We start from the raw sequence: 11,755 nt of genomic DNA, 5'->3' as shown, positions 1-11,755 counted from the left end.
GGAATGAAGTTCCCCCTCGCCCGGCCGCGATTGTTTACCCGCACCGCGCGTGACCAACAAACAATACACAATAACAACTTGTTTTCCTCACCACCTCACAACAATCTCAAGGATTAGAAACTAAAGACAACATGAGCCGTGGGACTTTGTAAAAAAAATCGGTTCTACGGGGAAAAGCTAGCGGCTAACACATCAAGTTTAGTGATTGATATTTTCTATGCATTCTCTCAGACGTGTTTTGCACGATCTAGGATCGGCCCATGCCGTGGGGAGGGGGCGGTGCCGGAATTCGGGATGACACGACAGACGTCATTTTGTCAGTTTGCTGTGCCGCGCGTTTCACAGAAGTTCAAGGGGGTCTCACTGAGTGCATCTGAAAATAGCTTGCTGCAGACTCCCAATTTCTTTTAATACTGTATCCTATAGTTTGATATTTTTCGTATCTAATGTATGGTTGTTCTCACGGTTACGCAACCTTTTTGCCGAATGCATTGCACAAGAATAACTGAAATGTCAACCTCAATTTACGCTTATTGTGGATTTAAAAAGGGTCGAATCCTAACACACAAAACTCTGATGTACTAGTAGGGCAACAGTTATGGAAAATGATCATAGACACTTCACAAATTACTATTCAAAATACCGCTGGCATCACATACAATGAATAGAATATACAGTTGATAAAACGGACATAAAGTGACGACATATAAAATGTAATAGTTCAACGATGACTACTTTTCACTTTCCACTAATTTTGCGACAGGACACAAAAGAATTTGTTCCCATTTGCTATTAGTAAAAAGCTGCAAATAGCTTTCTCTCTCTCTCTCTATATATATATATATATAGAGAGAGAGAGAGAGAGAGAGAGAGAGACTGTCAACTGTTTAGTCGCAATACTTTAGATCCATTCTGTGCTCACAAAAGAAGCGCCATCAACTTTATTGCAAAACGCTTGGCGAGCAAGCTGGTTAACGGCCCATTAAACAACAACAAATGGATTGCTAACGTTTGTATCGTAACTACCATAATTATTATCATTAGCATTGTATGTACCGGTAACAGTTTTCTTTCAACAAACATCGAGATTCACTTTCCTCTTTTTACAGTACAGTACTTGAACGCACAACACTGACACAGCAATGAACGAAGGCAAACTGACCTGAGCAACACAACGCGACTCAAGACACAAAGGTGAAGCGAAAAGTAGGTATATATTTTACACACTGTCTAGAATTAGAATCGCCTGTGGAACTGGATTCTTATTCTGGGCCTATAAGAGACTTTAAATGTACTTTTAGAAATACTAGTAGTAGCGTCAATTTTGTGCCATTGGGAAAGACACGCTACAACTATTTCTTCACGCAACTCACTTGAAAATGAGTACCTAACTACGGTTAGAGACTCAAAACATTTAACAAGAGGTCCCGTGTTTGAGGAGAGCCACACCTCACGTACGCTACAGAAACCCAGCGCACCGTTTACCCAAGGAGCTTTCATCAACCTTGATAAAACCTCCTTGGTCAGAGCAGGGGTCCTTCCCGGTGTGAGTGGATCAAACCTTACGGTTTAGTCTTACACAGGTTGTACTCTACTTACTGCATCGTTAACCGGTGTGTTACTATATAACCCGGCGCACCGTAAACCAAGGAGCTTTCTTCAACCTTGATAAAACCTCCTTGGTCAGAGTTTCTTGTATCTGTATCTGTATCTGTATCTATATAGCCGGTATAACCGCCCTTCGGCGTAACACACCAGCTTCGCATGCACGCGGTGCGGCAGCAGCTGGTTATATTACACTGAACGATCCGTCACACCTAACTTCTGCACATCTATCTGCAAGCGTTCTTTAAAACTATCCACAGAAGAGGCCCCTACTGTGCTTGGTGATAACAAGTTCCACTCTACGATAGTTCTGGGAAAATACGAATTTTTGAACACATCAATCCTAGCTTGGTAACCGTTGGTACTTGAAGTCATGGCTGTTTCTTGTAGGGGTCCTTCCCGGTGTGAGTGGATTAAACCTTACAATCTGGTCTAACACAGAATGTACTTACTGTATTGTATTGTAAACCGGTGTGTACGGCTAAATATAAAGGCAGTTAGTTAACCAGTTAACGAAGAAACAAACAAAAAATCGCTGGCAGAATGGTTTCAAAGGGACGAACCTTTCATTACGGTTGTAGAAATAGATGGAAATGAAGCATCAACACCACACATTGACATACGTTTTAAACATAGGACAGTACATGAAAAACTACATAGACATTAGAAATGCAACTTAAGACTGGGCAAATGCGTAGTCTCATCCTGTCTTTCGCACGGTTGTATTATATACAATCTGTTGTATTATATACAATTCTACCCTCTTAAGAAGAAATCACAAAGAAGTCGTGGCATGGACATAACTACATATTGATTAAAAAAAGAGCTATGCGTCGATCCTTTGTGAACATAATGTTCTATATTTTCTAACAAGGTTAATGAGTGGTATTCTTTAGTGCTAGCCAGCTAGCAACATCAAACAGTTGAATTCGGACTATTACTAGTACATAACAATATATTATTATGCATGTCTATGTGGTGATAACGCATGCCTCAATGTTTTATCAGTCATTTTATTTTTCCAAAAGATATGAAATAGAAAAGTAAGACATGCACACATGCAGTACATGAACAACAAAGAAATCTACTAATCAAACGATCATTTTGTGTAAATTCTCTTCATTTTAGTTTATAGGGAAAAACATTTGTCTCAAACTGGTTGAAATCCTAGTAAATTGATTTTATACATTAGTCATAGCAATGACTACACAAGTGTGATTTTTGTTTCTATTCCTCTATTTGAATTACATATATATTGACAAATTCATAAAATTCATACGGAAAATGTAATTTTTTTATAAAACTACCTTTTAAAGGAGTCGTTGTTCTTTGTGCTCTCAAGCTATCATGAACAGGGATCTGTTTTAGTCAACGTTTATGGTGACACTTCTGTAAAACACCATTCTTCTTTAGCTAGACTTTAACTGCATTTTTAATATCAGTTTCAAGCTGAGAGCTTTTCTAAATGTCGTGCCTTTAAATAGTTCTATTATGGGTTCAGAGAAAATTGATTATTTGCTACATGTATATTGATCAGGGCTCTTTTGTTGCAATGGTTTTAGTAAACTTTTTTCAATTAAAGCTGAGAATATTGGTTAACAACCTAGAAACAACATGGGATCATTATCCATTGGGGCGCATGTACGCGCAAACTATCATACCTTATAGTGCTACAAGTATATCGTTCTAGTTCGAAGTCTGCATACAATGTGACATACCTTTTTAATGTCTTCGAACTAGATCGACAGCCAAGATTGGTACGATGAAGGGAAAATTAAGTCTACGGGTTTTCTTGATATCAAGCGTACGACTTGTACGATTGTAGTGACATTCTAAAAGAAAACGCTCAACATGTCAAAACCAAAGTTGTCCAAAAACTACTAACCCTTTTGGATTTCTTTGCACAAAACGGTAGTAGTAGACCACCCCACGGACAGAGGATCTTTGTCGATTGGGTATTCAAATATTGATAGTATTTTATCGTCAATGTAGCACATTAGTTCTTGCTACATTCAATCAATAGCCAACGGAGAAGTTTACACTTATGTAAAACAAAATGCGCGCCACAATAATATTTTTCGCGAACTTTACCACACATGACTTATTCCATACCCTTTCTGAAAATTGAATTATCAATGTGTGTATTGTACACGTTTTCTGTGGGCATTTTTATTCATATTCATGATGCATGTGAATTCGGACACCCAGCCATAAAATAGACAATATAGAATTATCACTTCTGCAAAAAGAATTGATGATTTTTGCTATACCATTTTATTCCAGTGATTCTCTTTCGCATTCCATTCAATAACATAAAAGGAGAAATAGAATAAAGGAAAATCCTTTATGTGACTGAGTTCAAATAAAATCCTCTTTCGCGCTGTTAAAACTTGAAAGAACTTGAAAGGGGAATCATATCAGAGAATTTCCTAGGTCCATTATTATTTGATCGTAACTCATTCTTGGTTGGTTCGTGGTCTTTGTAGTTTGTACCCATTGGGCGCGAGCGCTTTGCTTGCAGAATAGAAATAGTATTTAGTTAGGTACTTACTTCGGTTGTTACCGTTACACAAGCGATGTTGTCCGTTATGAAAACGTTTATGGACTACTCGATATCGTACCATGAATTAATTGATATGTATTTTCTTATTTTTCAAAGGCCTTTGTCTTCGAGTCCAGTCGTCCTTTCCGAAATGCTAATTTTTCGGCGTTGTCTACAAGGTTATAGTCACTATCAAAACCACACTGATTTTTTGAAGCTGCAGTTCTAATATGATATTTCTCCCTTAGTCTTTCATATAGCAATATAACTACTATACTTAGCCCATATGGACAAAAGTGTGCAAATAAAGATTATTCCATTTCTGAATATCATGTTTTTGTTATAAATCGAACTATATTTTACGCCGACGGCGATAGCAAACGCCACACAATTACGTAGTCCTTGCAAATGCTTATTTTCCCACGTTGCTTGTCTGTAATCTACACGGCGTTTTCACGCTGAAAAACGCGGTATCCTTTAGAATAGATTCCTTCCCGGGAACAAATCGAACCTTTGACATGCCCCCTGCAATGGCTCGCCGGGTAAAAAATGGAGAATTTCGCGCTGCGTCACACGGCATTCTGGCCCGGGCCGATTTCACACAGGGTGTGGCGCAACGCCAGAGCTCCTCCTCTCTCAAGTTCTCGAACGTTCCCACATAGCTCTATCTAAAAATTACAAACCAAGCTACATACACACTACACCACGACTCAGAAGCTAGCCAAAAGGCCTGTTGTTTCTACGCTCAAATTCTTCCACGGGGCGCGGTGCCAAGGCTCATAATTCAACCCTGCTCGCACAACGAGGAAACGATCAAAGGTTTTCCTCTCTCTCTCGTAAAAGCCCCTCAGCTAGTTTTTGCACGCCGTTTAGCTCTGCGTAAAAACAGTCTGTTCTGAATGCGTATGGATGCATGGAAGATTCTCTATTCACTTCGCCGCGGGTATCACATTCAAGTAAAAACTAATTAACTGAGGGGGACCGCCATTGAACACCGGCAGGGAATAATCCCCAAGACACGGAAACACTCAGTTGATCGACACTCACAAGTGAGGGAGACAAAAATCAAATGTCCCTGTAGAGCTTTCCTTGGAAAAAAATCCATTACAAAACAATTCCACATGCTAGATAGATTCGTTATGCGTGAGCAAGCTTCGCCTGTTAATTTACTTCTAGTGCGAGAGAGCTGAGCATATAAATACCGCAGTTATAGGACTTATAACTTGCTTGTATCAGAGTATATACGTTGTCGTTTGGTTTGAATCCTTAAGATAAAAGACTATGGATATAACGATAAACTGGCACTGTACGATACAACTAAGTACTAGCTTCAAAACATCCAAGCCTTCGTTGCAACGTTAGCGTGTATTCCATGGTAGCTTTATTTTAGAGCCAACCGTTTCGGTGTTCTTGCCTGGAACTAGTTTTATCATTTTCTCTTATGTTCTAGGAGAAAGTAAGTTCAAAGATTGATTTAATTATAGACGGTACATATAAAAGAAGCAAAGCTTTATACTCCTTTGTAGACAAGTAAAGCGGAATATATATGGTGTAGTGCGAAAAGAATTGGGTCTATATTATTTCACATAAGGACATAGAGCAGTCTACGTAGAAAGAAATATATTCTACACCACAAAGTCAGATACACTAAACAGGTATTCTTTATTCAAGAAGTCAATAGAATTATCAGTGTCGAACTATCAAGAATGCAGACTACAGCGAAGAAAGCTTCGCTTGTTTACGTTTAGCAAATGATTTTTCAAGAAGTCCAAAATTTGACTTTATACTACTTTCTTCGATATCATAAGTCGACATAGTTTATACATATTCTAGCACATGTTAGTATTGATGATGCAATTTTTTTCACAGAGATCTATTGATCTAGCTACTGGTTGTAGATTCTATTTGATCTTTGAACGCTCTTTTCTTTGCTGTACCGCTTCTATAATCCGATAAAAGTATGAAAATCATACGCGCTACTAGAAACAACGAACTATGCTCTAAAATGGAGATGTTGACTGTCCTGGCCAATGATTGTCAGTGAGTTGTTGTGGAGAGGAATACGTTACTAATTACCGAACCCCAGTTTTTACAAGGAGTACTAAGCCGGTGTTTTAAGCACTTTGGCTTGGAGGTATTGACTGTTATTGGAAGGGGGTCTTCTATACCTTTTAATGCTTAGCATTCTCTCTGACAATGTCGAATGTTAGTCCTATATGAACTCCTCTGGCAAAATTCAACAATACTTCCCCTAAACTATGCTACTTTTTTCGGTCCGAAGACATTGTGGCAGGGTTGTAGCCAGCCTGAAATCATTTTCGGTCCCCTTGATTTTGAACGGGAATCTTATCGAGCACCGAAGGCATGGCGTGACGTTGCGCGTCATTTCTAGGGGGTCTGGGTCCCAGAAAATTTTTAAATCAAGACCCTCTGAAACACTATTTCCTTCATTTGAGGTGCAAATTTTGCTTGTAGACTAAGATGTTCAATGGCATCTGTTTTGGTGAAGAAGAACACATGGTTTTCAGTTTTTTTATATCTTTACATATCAATTTTTGTCTGTCCCAGGGGACGGAATGGGTAAACTTTTTTCAGTCCCCAGCTGCAAAATTCCTTCAAAGGACTGAAGGACAGGTGCTGGCTACAACCCTGCATTGTGGTAAAGACTAATGCAAGATGGACACACACGCCTTTGCGTCGCATATTGTCCGAGTCTCCGTTTGTGTTTGATACTAGGGGTGGGTACCTGTACGATGTACCGATGCAAACCCGTTTTTTCTTATGGGACCGATCCAGAAAAAAAAAACGGACCTGAAAAAAACAAGCGGACCGGATTTTGACTGAGAACATGAACAGATTATATCGCAGGCGTCTATGTGTCTTGGGGCTTGCCGCGCTAAGAAAATAGCAAGAGTTAATTTTTACCAAGAGTTAGTTTCTACAGTCAAACCTGGTCTAAGTTAACAAAGACTGTTAGCAATGATTGTTTATGTGAAGATACGATAATCAATTACTCAAACAGGTTCCCTTTAAGGGAAATGGACTATAGTTTTAAAAATCGCCCATTCCGAAGTTTTCACAAAACAGTCAGGTCCGGGTTCAGGTCCGGACCAGGACTTGATCCTCTGGACCTGAACCGGACCTGGACCTGGATTTTCTGTACTGGTACCCACCTCTAGTCGTTACCGTACTGTTCGGACTTCCACAGGTAGATAATTCCAGAACCAACCGCCAAGGATCAAAGACAGTCTTTTTTTTCGTAACAAGACAGGTAAATGAATACGACATGTGTACAACCATGTCCCAAGAATGCCTTTAATAACGGTTTACGATCGTACGACAACCGTACGACGAATAATTGACCAGGGCTTTACACACTGTTCCACAGGTAGAATGTAGTAGGAAGAATGTTTTTCTGTATCATTCTACCATACGAATGTATAAGTGCATTGCTAGGAATACTGATCTTGTAACCACAAAGGCGGCATTAAGATTTGACAGGACATTTTCTAAATTTCATTACATCCATATGTAGAAGAAAAGAAAGTTAGAGCCGTTGCAATTCTGAACTTGAGCAGTACACCTATTATGTTTTCCTGCTTTCATAGGTTGGGCCATGATAAAAATGTTAGTCATTCGTCCCTGGGTGGGCTCGAACCACCAACCTTTCGGTTAACAGCCGAACGCGCTAACCGATTGCGCCACAGAGACGTGTGTGACAATTGTTAATTCCTCCCTTGATTGTCAAGTCAAGACAAGTCTTTTGCATAACAATTGCACCGGGTACAATGTAGGGCAAACTTGTATATATTGTATGGGACAACTAGCTATATAGTAACATTAATCTAATAATATAAATAAAGTTTATTGCAAATTCTTGCCCGTGGGCTAATTGCAGGTAACATGAGAGATTCAGACAAAGTCAAAAAAACAATATCAAAGGTGTCTACTCTAGTCTAAAACTAGTAAAAGCTAACTATTGGTCCTGAGTTATTGGGTTCGACTCCTTTTTCGAAGACAGTGGAAGACGAAAGATCCCAATAATGTAACAGTAGGTGTAGATTCTAGGCTATGCAATATCAAAAGAAAACACAATGTACAACGTGAGACAAAGCCAGAATGTTACGTCAGGGTACATGCTTATAACATAGAAATGAGACACAGTGATGATATATAGATTTTTATGTCTACATTCATAAGTCGTTATCACGATGTTTGCTTTTTTGCATGGAGGCGTATATGTATTGGCCTAGGTATACAGAAACATTGTCGGGACATGGCATAAATACATGGAATCGGTCTCTGTTTATCTTGGGAAATGTTGTCTGACAATGGACTTGTACATGTCCACATGTATTTGTTTAAATTGTACCATATTCTTAAAACAACTTCAGAAAAATCGTTTCTCGTTGATCATAGGAAAGATAATTGTAACAAATCATAGACTAAATCATGTTAAATTCAATGTCACAGTTATAACTATAATTACTGTAAGGTATGGTAAAAGATGATTGTGCAAAATGATATTTTCGTCCCTGGGTGGGCTCGAACCACCAACCTTTCGGTTAACAGCCGAACGCGCTAACCGATTGCGCCACAGAGACGTGTATGACACGTAAGAAATTTGATACACATTTTGTCTTTTGATGATTCGCTGAATGGTAGGAAAGCGTGTACGTACAAACCGCTTGAGTTTGAATTGAGAAGTCAACTAAGTATGGCCTGCATATATAAAGTGATCCCCAAGAATGGTATGATTTCTTATGAAATACTGTAAATGCATTTTAGTTCGCGGAGATTTAATTTCGCGGTAGCGGCAAAATTTACTTTTCGTGGTGGTTTTAATTTCGCGGTGCGAAAACCGCGAACATTAAACCGCCGCGAAAGTTTCTGCATTGATAGTAGATTTCATGATGATGTTATAGGACCAGAAGTAATTTCATTGCGCAATGTAATGGTATTTTATTTCAGTACTTGATTCCAAAACTTTCTCTATTTCTAGTGTTGCTATGGTCTAACAATATAGCTTTACCTTCGTAAACAAAACACGTTGCGATACATAGTACTAGTATGCAAGGGCAACTTTATTCACGCCACCGATGGATTTTGAAAACATGGTGGTCGTACAACATTGAACATTTGTTATTACTGTGACTTCTTTAGTTGATACTGTATCTTTAGTTACCGCCAAAACAATACCTGACGTATCTCATATACAATACCGTGGGAACTGTCATCTGTCCTATATTTTCGGTGTTGTTTTAGGCTTAGTAGTAGGTATTTTATAACGTTAGTACTTACAAGTAACAAGGCACCTACATGGATCAAATTCCGAACGACAAATTCAAGACAGTCTTGAATGTGTCGTACACTGAAGTCTTGTTACGGAAAAGTTTGTCGTATTCTAATGTCGATCCTGAAAGCCACACTAAAATCGAGCGAGAAGAAGAATTACGGTACGGTATTCGTGGCTGCGCAACACAAACATTGAGATGTTATGTCTATGTCAGATTCTGGCAGTAATATTGTTTTCTTTCTCCAAGTGCCAACTGGTGTCGCTAGCTTATTGATGGTCCAAACTGCCTTTTAAAATCCTAGGAGCTTGCTAATATAGTCTGGAGTAACAAGTTGCCAAGTCTTTCGTATTACTACAAGTAGTACAGTGTTTCGGCCGTGACTTTGGAAAGAGTTATGACAAAGAATGCGTTACCAAAAGGCTTGTTTTGTTCGAATATGGTGCCTTTCCGTATGTGGTTTTCTAATGAAATACAACGACCTCAAAATACATACCAGAAATGGGCCTGCAGGTTCGCCTCTATCTCTCTAATTACTAGTACTAAGGGCTTTTGAGTTTGTATTACAAAGCATACACACACACGCAATGACAGGCACATCCTGTTATAACACCGACGTGATATAACCATATGTATGTCATTTTACGTACATACGCATGCCTATATCTCTGTGTATTGCTAGTATGTAGGTGGTAACTAGTAGCTAATGTAAGCGGCGAGGTTTAAATCTCTCTCTTCAATTCTATATGTATGTTCATGTTATTTGGCATAGACTCAACGTTATATACACTACCTGTGGACTAGCTTAATAGTTGTAGTTGTTGCACAATCGTGCGGTCTAAGGGCTAAGAAAACGGAGATAGGCGCTTTCCTATACACTGTGATTTCCTGTATTAGAAGGAGTTTGATAAACTAGCAATTCTAAATAACGTTATACATGCCTCCACAAGCAAATACAGAAAATTAACGGAGACAGTTTTTCTGACAATCTACACCGTCCAATCGAGATCTTACACTACAGTCACCACTACTAACACCCCATCAGGGTCCACCCACACGGGTTTACACTGATAACTGCACGGTATTAGGTTGTGTGCCAGTGTGTTAACGACCTCTAGTGACCCCGTGTCCAGAGCACTATTACACGTTTTTGCCAGCGGGCCAGTGGAGTGTCAAAGAACCATTGACAGAGTGCGGCGCCGGTGAAAATTGTTCCGCAGTGCTTTGGCGCATGTCAATGATACATTACAATCGGCGAATTACAAAGGTTTGCGCTGTATGTGTCACGTATTTCAGACAGTTAATGGGATTTTCTGACACCTTTATCCGTGGGGTAACCTATATCCGTTGTAATATCAAACTGCAAGATTTTCAGATACTGGAATAGCCTATATATCCGTTGCTATATAAAACTGCAATATTTTCAAGATATTGCAGTTTGAAACCACAGTTCATCGACTTGCATGAATTGTAGCCTCTACCAGGCTCCCGAGGTCGCTGGAAAAATAGTAGAAATTGGGCCACAGCAAGTAAATTTTATGGATGACATCCTCGCTGCAGATTGCAAAAATAGTGCGATAGGGCGAGATGGGTGAAATAAAACAAGATGGCTACATTTTCAAAAATAGGCACTATAAAGTTGTGATGACTGTTGTAAAAAGAATTAAAGGGACAAAACATGGTATCAGAGCCAACAAGGCATTCATTCCTGTATTTAAGACCTGTACTGTTGTGGCAAAAGTGACACTAGTGTGGTAGACTGGCATCACCAACAAAGTTGGTAACCACACTCATAGCTTCCATATTGGTGTCACTTTTACAACTATCCAATAAGTTTCATTTCTACAACTACAGTACTGGGTATCTCGCAAGTGTCACTTCTACCAATACAATTATAGGCTACAACACAATACATTTGGTACTTTATCGTCATGTTGGCCATCCCTGCAGAAGAAAAAAAATCTTGTTTTTTTTCTTCTGAAATCAGGCAAAAATTAATGCGCGCGCTGATGTCATCCATAAAATTTACTTGCTGTGGCCTTGGCTAAATAGACAGAAAACGTACCAACTCTTCTGGTGTGTTTTCTGTCGATCTATTTGAACAATCATTGTACACTTTTGCTGGCAATTTCCTTTTAAGTGGGTAGCTTGTGCCACAAACTATTCAATACAAAAAGAAAAGGCCAGCAAAAGTGTAAGGAAAAAAAAGGCGCCGAGAGCCTGGCTATGGAGGCTAGAAGGTCCCATGTGAGCCACACCTCAAGCACGTTAAAGAACCCAACTCACTTATCGGAAAGATACATTTCGAGAACAA

The 11,755-nt window shown here is 39.2% G+C and overlaps 2 non-coding genes across 2 annotated transcripts; both read right to left on the bottom strand.

Moving 5' to 3' along the window:
- Nucleotides 1–7,784: 7,784 nt before the first annotated feature.
- On the bottom strand, nt 7,785–7,858 carry Trnan-guu. The gene has a single exon. It is a non-coding gene; the product is annotated as a tRNA-Asn (tRNA).
- An 819-nt stretch (nt 7,859–8,677) lies between these two features.
- Trnan-guu lies at nt 8,678–8,751 on the bottom strand. Its single transcript has one exon. It is a non-coding gene; the product is annotated as a tRNA-Asn (tRNA).
- Nucleotides 8,752–11,755: the final 3,004 nt, after the last annotated feature.

Source organism: Branchiostoma floridae, chromosome 10 (assembly GCF_000003815.2).
Source record: "Branchiostoma floridae strain S238N-H82 chromosome 10, Bfl_VNyyK, whole genome shotgun sequence".
Taxonomy (NCBI): Eukaryota; Metazoa; Chordata; class Leptocardii; order Amphioxiformes; family Branchiostomatidae; genus Branchiostoma; species Branchiostoma floridae.
This window is presented reverse-complemented; position numbering and strand designations above follow the sequence as displayed.